This window comes from Pristiophorus japonicus, chromosome 22, assembly GCF_044704955.1.
Source record: "Pristiophorus japonicus isolate sPriJap1 chromosome 22, sPriJap1.hap1, whole genome shotgun sequence".
Classification (NCBI taxonomy): Eukaryota; Metazoa; Chordata; class Chondrichthyes; family Pristiophoridae; genus Pristiophorus; species Pristiophorus japonicus.
The window spans coordinates 30,167,134-30,177,221 of NC_091998.1; the positions used below are offsets into that span (position 1 = coordinate 30,167,134).

At 47.5% G+C, this 10,088-nt stretch overlaps 1 pseudogene; it reads left to right on the forward strand.

Moving 5' to 3' along the window:
* The first annotated feature begins 9,238 nt into the window (after positions 1–9,238).
* Positions 9,239–9,477, forward strand: LOC139235259 (U2 spliceosomal RNA; annotated as a pseudogene).
* The last annotated feature ends 611 nt before the right edge of the window (positions 9,478–10,088 follow it).

A 10,088-nucleotide genomic window follows, 5' to 3' on the forward strand; every position in this document is an offset into this window, starting at 1 on the left:
AAATACCATAACTGCCTTCCCCCACCCGCCCCACACACACACGCAACGAGATTACAGGGGATTAAGTATTTCATCATCATCACAGGCAGTCCCTCGAAATCGAGGAAGACTTGCTTCCACTCTAAAAGTAAGTTCTCAGGTGGCTGTACAGTCAAATCCGGGAATTGCACTCTCTGTCACAGGTGGGACAGACAGTGGTTGAAGTAAAGGGAGGGTGGGACTGGTTTGCCGCACGCTCCTTCCGCTGCCTGCGCTTGATTTCTGCATGCTCTCGGCGACGAGACTCAAGGTGCTCAGCGCCCTCCCGGATGCTCTTCTTCCACTTAGGGCGGTCTTTGGCCAGGGACCCCCAGGTGTCGGTGCGGCAGAATGCTTACCTCCCAGTTGGCATTGCACTCCTTCAGGACGCTCCTTAAAACCCACCTCTTTGACCAAGCTTTTTGTCACCTGCGCTAATTTCTACTCGTGCGCCTCGTTGTCACATTTTTATCGCATAATACTCCTGTGATGCACGTTGGGGCGTTTCACTACATTAAAGGCGCTATGTAAATACAAGTTGTTGTTGTTGTTGTAGGTCGCTGTTTTAACTCCCGGGTTTGATCGGGTGGCCATCACTGCTTCCATCTATCCCTGGAGATTTCATCACATGACCTCTGGCCTCAAACTGCCCCACCCCCATTGGCCATTGGTCGGCCAACACGTCGCTCCTGGCCCCGCACCGCCTTCCAATGCCCATTGGAAAGGGGGCAGTACCCGATTAGATGATTCTTGACTGTCAGTCAGCCTTCCTTTTCCCATTTCCAATGCTTTTACAGCCAATAACTCAAGACGTTGCCCCGCGGCAGTGTACTGAATATTAATCTTCAGTTCCTGGAGGCTGCAGGACAATCCCGGAGGGTGGGTAACCCTGGGGTTTCGGGAGCAAATCCGTCTTTCTCCCCCAAACGGGTGAGGGCCTCATCAATATTCAAAAATCGGCGTTCGGAGATGACCTTTGGACCTCAGCGCTATTTTAACCCAGTGCCCTGCGCCTTAGGATCGTGTGGAGACTCGATTCCAGGGCCAGAAGAGGCCCAATTAGTAAGATATTTTTGAAGGTATACTTGTGGGCCAAGAGTAGTAGTCCTGCTCCTGCAGGCCACAAAATGGATCATTCGGACCCCCTCCCAACCCTGGGCTTCCCTTCCCCTTCTCACGACCAATATCAGCCCGACCCGACCGCCCCCCTTCCCTACGCTCACCTTATTCCACGGACCGTTTTCTCGTGTCCCTAGCAATGGTCTGCTGCCACTCAATATTCCGTCCCCTGCCCGGCGGCCATCTTGTCATTCCCATTGGGATCTGCTGGGCGTCTGAATTGAAAAGCTAAAATTACCCTGGCCTCTTGCTTGTCGCTCCCCCTTTCATCTCCCACCACGCCACACTCTCGTCCCGTGTTAATGTAAGCCAGGAAGACTTGCATTTATGTAGCCGCCTTTCACAACCTCAGGGCGTCCCAAACGCTTTACAGCCACTGAATTACTCTTGAAGTGTAGTCACTGTTGTAATGTAGAAAACGTAGCAGCCAATTTGCGCACAGCAAGCTCCCACAAACAGCGATGGGATAATGACCAGGTCATCTGTTTTTTTTAGTGATGTTGGTTCAGAGATAAATATTGGCCAGGACACTGGGGAGAACTTCTCTTCTCGAGTGGGAGGGGGGCTTCAATCAGCGAAATGATCTTGACACTGACTTTGTGGACAACAATCTCAATTAACTGGATACTTTCAGTGAATGATGTGTCCCATCTCTCCCCACTTCCCTGCTTCCACCACATTGGGTTCCCAACTTTGATTGTGATCCAGTGGCCAGTGTAGGTCAGTGTGGACAAGGTGGGTGGACCAAGCTTGGACTTGGTTGTGATAGCCCTATAGTTGATTAGCCAATACCTGCTTTCTAGGCTTATAATAAAGAATGGTTCTGTGGGTGAGGTACGGGAGGACAGCACCATATCCCCCTGATGGAGCACAGTAATACCTAACTAGGATTCCATTGAGGAGTCAGCACTTGCAGGAGGAGAGCGGGGGAAGAGCCCTTGCCCATCAAATGATGGAAAATAACAAGCACTGTGCAGTTTGCCCTTTATAATAGCTTACACACAAGGCTTTTTGTAGAGCAATCCAAAACTAATCCTGCTGCCCTGCACTATGATAACCCTATATCTGCCTCCGTTTCAAATATTTATCAAATGTTCCATTAAAAAACTGAATGGGTTCTCTCCACTCACAGCATTCAATGCTCCAACAACTCTGTAAGGAAGTTTCCCTTACCATCGTTCCTCACTCTCTTAATAACACACCTCTGTAAATTTCTCCAGCTCCTCCAATTCTGGCCTCTTGTGCATCCACGATTTCCATCGCTTCACCGTTGACAGCCGTGCTTTCAGCTGCCGAGGCCCGAAGCTCTGGAATTCCCTCCCTAAACCACTCCGCCTCTTGACCACTCTTTCCTTCTTTAAGATGCTCCTTAAAACTAACCTGTTTGACCAAGCTTTTCATCTGTCCCAATATCTCCTTATGTGGCTCGGTGACAAACTTTGTTTGATAATCGCCCCTGTGAGGTGCCTTGGGACTTTTTTTTAAACTACATTAAAGGCGCTATAAGTTGGTGTTGTTCGGGCTCATGCGCAGGTTCTCCTTGCCTGCCCCTCATTGAGTTTCCTAAACAGGTTAATCGACAGTCTCATCTATCTCACTGCTCACTTGCTTGTAGGCTCTCCAGTGCTCTTCATCTGGTCGATGGCTTTAGGTGTTGAGAGGGCGATGATCCAATTGCCAATAAAATACCATTTCAAAAAATTGTTGGAAATAAAAACGGAAAATAATTGAAATGTGCAACAGGTCTATCAGCATCTGCAAGAAAAGAAATAGATTTGTGTTTCAGGTGCAATGTTACCCTTAAAGGGGAACAGGTTTGGGATTTTGTTTTGTTATATTATTTACAGTACTTTTTAATTACAGTTGTTTTCAATATTTCCAAAATTGTTATTAACATGTATTTTTGGAATAACTTTTTGGGAACATTTTTTAGTCACTCATCACAGTAAGCTTGTTTTAAATCTATTATCATTCGCATAATGACTGGACAGTAAGTGAGACATTTACAGGGCTTCAGTAGAATTTTACAGTGTCTTCCAAACCCGCGACCTCCACCGCCTAGAAGGACAAGGGCAGCAAGCGCATGAGAACACCATCACCTCCACATTCCCCTCCAAGTTACACACCATCCTGACTTGGAAATATATCGTAGTTCCGCCATCGTCGCTGGATCAAAATCCTGGAACCTCCTCCCTAACAGCACTGTGGGAGCACCTTCACCACACGGACTGCAGCGGTTCAAGAAGGCAGCTCACCACCACCTTCTCAAGGGCAATTAGGGATGGGCAATAAATGCTGACCATGCCCGAGAATGAATAGAAAAAAAGGCCATTTAGCCTATTGTGTCTGCAGGCTCTCTGCTAATGCATTCAAACTATGAATCCCGCTCTCCTACATATCTTGTGCTGGCGTCTACCTTTTCTAAGGTTGTGTTACCCTAATGGGAGTTTAGGGAAGTGGGGAATTCAGCGTAAGTGTCTTTCTGGGCTGTTCTTGCATTCTGATTATGAACACATTTAATAGCGACATTGGCCGAGGCCTGAACAGGTTGTTGATCCTCTGAGCTTTGGAGAAGCAAATACCTCTTGTAAACAACAAAATAAATAATTCTTCCCCCGAGCCACACAAACCAAAAAAGTTCCAGGTTCCATCCCTTGTCTCTGTTGAATTAACTGGTCTCAAACATCATAGAAACATAGAAAATAGGTGCAGGAGTAGGCCATTCGGCCCTTCAAGCCTGCACCACCATTCAATATGATCATGGCTGATCATGCAACTTCAGTACCCCATTCCTGCTTTCTCCCCATACCCCTTGATTCCTTTAGCCGTAAAGGCCACATCTAACTCCCTTTTGAATATATCTAATAAACTGACCTCAACAACATTCTGCGGTAGAGAATTCCACAGGCTCTGAGTGAAGAAGTTTCTCCTCATCTCAGTCCTAAATGGCTTACCCCTTATCCTTAGACTGTGTCCCCTGGTTCTGGACTTCCCCAATATCAGGAACATTCTCCCTGCATCTAACCTGTCCAATCCCATCAGAGTTGTATATGTTTCTATGAGATCCCCTCTCATTCTTCTAAATTCCAGTGAATATAAGCCTAGTCGATCCAGTCTTTCTTCATATGTCAGTCCAGCCATTCCGGGAATCAGTCTGATGAATCTTCACTGCACTCCCTCAATAGCAAGAATGTCTTTCCTTAGATTAGGAGACCAAAACTGAACACAATATTCAAGGTGTGGCCTCACCAGGGCCCTGTACAACTGCAGTAAGACCTCCCTGCTCCTATACTCAAATCCTCTTGCTATGAAAACCAACATGCCAATTGCCTTCTTCACTGCCTGCTGTACCTGCATGCCAAATTTCAATGACTGATATACCATGACACCAAGGTCTCGTTGCACCTCCCCTTTTCCTAATCTGTCACCATTCAGATAATCTGCCTCCCTGTTTTTGCCACCAAAGTGGATAACCTCACATTTATTCTTATTATATTGCATTTGCCCACTCACCTAACCTGTCCAAGTCACCCTGCAGCCTCTTAGCATCCTCTTCATAGCGCACACTGCCACCCAGCTTAGTGTCATCTGCAAACTTGGAGATATTACACTCAATTCCTTCAACCAAATCATTAATGTACATTGTAAATAGCTGGGTACCCAGCACTGAGCCTTGCGGTACACCAATAGTCACTGCCTTCAATTCTGAAAAGCACCCGTTTATTCCTATTCTTTGCTTCCTGTCTGCCAACCAGTTCTCTATCCACGCCAATACATTACCCTCGATACCATGTGCTTTAAGTTTGCACACCAAACACTACTTCATCTGGCCTCAGCGATCAACTAGAGTTCCCACTCAAGGTCACTATGGAAACTCCTGCTTCAAGTGTGCATGAATGGATACTGGAGTACCCAACCCTCCAGGGTTGTCCTGCGGTCTCCAGTAATTGAAGTTAAATCTCCGGGGCACTGCTGGGAGCAAACCCGGGAGAAAAATCATAAGGGTATTAGAATAAAATCATTTTCTTTCAACAATGGAAAATAAAAGACTTAGGAGCAAGGATGTCTTACTACAGTTATACAGAGCCTTGGTGAGACCACACCTGGAGTATTGTGTGCAGTTTTGGTCTCCTTACCGAGGAAAGGATATACTTGCTATAGAGGAAGTGCAGCGAAGCTTCACCAGACTGATTCCTGGGATGGTAGGACTGTCTAATGAGGAGAGATTGGGTCGACTAAGCCTGACTCCCCTGGGAGGATAGGTGTACCAACATCAGCATCCTCATCCAGGCTAACAGCCCCAGCATTGAAGCACTGACCACACTCGATCAGCTCCAGTGAACAGGCCACATGGTTCGCATGCCAGACTCGAGACTCAAAGCAAGTGCTCTACTCAGAGCTCCTTCATGGCACACGAGCCAAAGGTGGGCAGCGGAAATGCTGCAAGGACAACCTCAAAGCCTCCCTGAAAAAGTGCGACATCCCCACTGACACCTGGGAGCCCCTGGCCCAAGATCACCCTAAGTGGAGAAAGTGCATCCGAAAGGGTGCTGAGCACCCGTCTCATCGCCGAGAGCATGCAGAAAACAAGCGCAGGCAGCGGAAAGAGCGTGCGGCAAACCAGTCCCACCCACCCCTTCCCTCAACGACTATCTGTCCCACCTGTGACAGGGACTGTGGCTCTCGTATTGGACTGTTCAGCCACTAAAGCACTCACTTTAGGATTGGAAGCAAGTCTTCCTCGATTCCGAGGGACTGCCTATGATGATGATTCACTAGAGTTCAGAAGAATGAGAGGGGATCTCATTGAAACGTATAAAATTCTAACAGGGTTGGACAGACTAGATGTGGGGAGGATGTTTCCCCTGGCTGGGAAGTCTAGAACAAGGGGTCACAGTCTCAGGATACAGGGTAGGAAATTTAGGACTGAGATGAGGAGACATTTCTTCACTCAGAGGGTGGTGAACCTGTGGAATTCTCAACCACAGAAGGCTGTAGATGCCAAGTCACTGAATATATTTAAGAAGGAGATGGATAGATTTCGACACACAAAGGGTATCAAGGGGTATGGGGAGAAAGCGGGAATATGATGTTGAGCTAGAGGTTCAGCCATGATCATATTGAATGGTGGAGCATGCTCGAAGGGCCAAATGGCCTACTACTGCTCCTATTTTTTATGTTTGACTGACAGTCATTGAGGAGTCTGGTCACTTTCCAATTGGGTGAGGGAAAGAGTTGCCCCGTGAGAATGGACATGTTGGGCGACCAATGGGGGAAGCATGGGGGCGGGGCAGTTGGAGGGAGGTCATGTGATGAAACCTCCAGCCAGAGTTGGCAAACCGAGTGGATACCACGCTCAGACATGGTTAGAACAGGAACATTTGAAAAAGGAGAGCGCATGGAAAGGAATTCTTCCAGTACCAACTTTCACAAGGGCTTGCGATACCACAAGGCATCTGGGGCAAGATGCAGATTCCCATAGCGGGCAACAAGTGAAGATTATTTTGGATGAACCCCGAATGCAGTATTTGACGATGTAATGGTGCAACACAAAAGCAGGCATGCGGGCCCCAGAGCTGCCATTGTGCCACTAGCCATAGCCTCAGACCTTGGCACATCTACCTGCGAATGACGAGGAACAATCACCTCAATAAGTTTCAAGCCAGTGGAGAACCAATGGAAGAACTTGGCCATCTGTTGGGTGGACACCGGCAGCCAATCTGCAACATAAGCATGGCCCTGTCATTGACAAAGACAGATAAAGAAAGAAGGAAAGACTTGCATTTATATAGCGCCTTTCACTCTCCAGCTCACTAACTATGTGCTGCTGCATTCAAAAACCTGTGGCACTGGTAGGTTTGTGTTCGCTGATCTACAAAGACATAAGTGCAATATGCTGGCTCCAAAAGGCACCTTTAAACAGAGCGAGCGTTTCAAGATATGAAAGATGTTTGTGTGTGTTGCTGTGTGTAAACCTGTGTGGCGGGGGACATGCTCTGAGATCAGGAATGTCTTCAACTTGGGGGAAGCCTGTGAACATAAGAAATAGGAGCAGGAGTCGGCCACTTGGCCCCTCAAGCCTGCTCCGCCATTCAATATGATCATGGCTGATCTGATCATGGACTCAGCTCCACTTTCCTGTCCGCTCCCCATAACCCTTTACTCCCTTATCACTCAAAAATCTGTCTATCTCCACCTTAACTATATTCAAAGACCCAGACTCCACAGCAGAGAATTCTATAGATTTACAACCCTCTGAGAGAAGAAATTCCTCTTCATCTCAGTTTTAAATGGGCGGCCCCTTATTCTGAGACTATGCCCCTAGTTTTAGTTTCCCCTATGAGTGGAAATACCCTCTCTGCATCCACCATCTGTGGCCTTACCTTCCCCATCTAACTCCATGCTCTTCTATGCAAAGATGCCCAGGGTGGCCTCCTTCAAAAGAGTCTAGGATATGGGATATCTGAGCCTTTTCCCTTTTAGTATGTGTTATCTGCTCTACTTTTATGTAAACTTGTGAAGTGGAAAAGTAGCCTTGAGATGTTGGAAGAGCACATGCAGAGTGAGAGACACTGATTTCATGCGTGGAACTCCTTGGACGATATAAGGGTGCCAGGCCTTCTTGTTCCCACACCCTAGCTGGTATTCGCACACAGCAAGCTCCCACAAACAGCAAAGTGATAATGACCAGATAATCTGTTTCAGTGATGTTGATTGAGAGATAAATATTGGCCAGGACACCCAGGAGAACTCCCTTGCTCCGCTTCGAAACAGCACTAAGGGACTTGAGAGGCCACTCTGGGCCTTGGTTTAAAGTTTAAAAGACAGCACCTCCGACAGTGCAGTGCTCCCTCAGTACTGCACTGGAGTGTCGGACTAGATTATATGCTGAAATCTCTGCAGTGGGACTTGAACCCACAGCCCTCTGATAGAAACATAGAAAATAGGTGCAGGAGTAGGCCATTCGGCCCTTCGAGCCTGCACCGCCATTCAATAAGATCATGGCTGATCATTCCTTCTGTACACCTTTCCTGCTTTCTCTTCATACCCCTTGATCCCTATGATCATGTCGGAGTATTACAGCACGTCCCATCCTCAAACCTTCAGCACTGCTTGCATTGCTGCAGCTAATTGCCACTTACAATGCAAATGTAACATCAGCTTTTGGATTCTGCAAAGAAGCAGAGCCAAACTTTTCCACAAAACAACCAACTAGCTCTAATGGTCCTGAAGTGTCCTGCTTTTGTGGGCGAGGCTGATGCAACGGGCAGAAACCCGAGAAATTTGGCGTCGGACTTGGCTGGCTTCAGTTATCGGAGGTCTGAGCCTGCGGTTGTACAGTCGCAGTGAAGTACCCCAAATCAGGCCATGTAAAAGTGGGTCCATGGGATCGCGTGTCTCGATTTTATGGCTCGGCTCGCTGTGGGTACAGGGGATCTGCAAAGCTGTTGCTCACGTGTGTCAGGAGTGTGTTCACCAGCCAATCTCACAACATCTCGTGGTCGGCTCTCCTGGCAAAGCACTTTGCGTCAGAGTCAGCTGTGGCTCAGTGAGTAGCATTCTTGCCTCTGGTTCAGAAGGTTGTGGGTTCAATCACCACTCCAGGGATTCGAGCACATAAATCTAGGCTGACACCCCCAATGGAATGCTGCACTGTCCGAGGTGCCGTCTTTCGGATAAGATGATAAACCGAGACCCCCGTCTGCTCTCTCAAATAGACGAAAAAGATCCCATGGCACTATTTCGAAGAAGTGCAAAGGGAGTTATCCCAGTGTCCTGCCTGATATTTATCCCTTGATCAGCAGAACAAAAAAACAGATTTTCTGGTCATTATCATGTTGCTGTTTGTGGGAGCTTGCTGTGCGCAAATTGGCTGCTGCGTTTCCCACATTACAACAGTGACTACACTCCAAAAGTACTTCATTGGCTGTAAAGTGCTTTGAGATGTCCGGTGGTTGTGAAAGGCGCTATAGAAATCCAAGCCCTTCTTTCAGGAACCGATATAACTCAGGAGGGAGGTGCAGACCTGACTGTGGGGAGGAGCCGAGGGGACTTTGCAAAGTACGCAGGGGCCTGTGAGGTCCTGTACAGTATATAAAAAATCGCTTCTCGGCCTTTTGGCTAAGATCATGCGTAACTGACCTGACAGGGGAGTAGCCACCATGACCTCCGGGTGGTTCTCCCTGGATCAGGAAGGTATATGCTTGCTTTTTTGGAAACAGGAGGTGGGTGGGGTGGCTTGACCCATCCACCTCCACGGAGGTGTGTGGGGGACCTGACCCATCCACCTCCATGGCACGAACCTGGTATTGCAGTACTTCCAGGAACGGTGCAGTGGCTCTAGGCCTTTTGGCTAAGAGCATTGGCGCAGAGTGATCCTTGGCGTGTGCAAGGTGACCTCTGGCGTTTGTGATTTGGCAAAGAATTGGAACGATTGGCTACGAATTTCAAAAAAAAAAATATATATATAAACGTTCCCATAAAGTATATTTTGAAATAAAAAAAAATATATATATAAACGTTCCCAGAGACAGTTCAGCTGAGAGGTGACCTCTCTGCTTAGAACCTTGCGTGCGTGTGTAGAGCTCTCTGGTTCTCAGCCCTGGCTGTAATAAACAAGGCAGGGCCTTGTTACTGAAGCTATCCATCTGCATTTGGGAGCAACACTACAGGGGGCAAACTTCCAAATTTTCAAGCGTAGGAGTGCCCAGTCAGAAATCGATCCCTTATAATTCTGTCCTGTTGAAGAGGCCTGTAAATGATTCTCATATTCTATTTATTTTTTAAATGGGAAAGTGGGCAATTGACCTTTCTCGGCGAGTGACAAAAATACTCTCACCAAATAAAGAATGAATGAGATACCTCACTGAGTGGGAGCTTTCCTTTCTCCTGTTTGTGAGTACATGCATTGGGTTTAGGTTAATGACTCAGATGTAGTTCGGGGTGGGAGT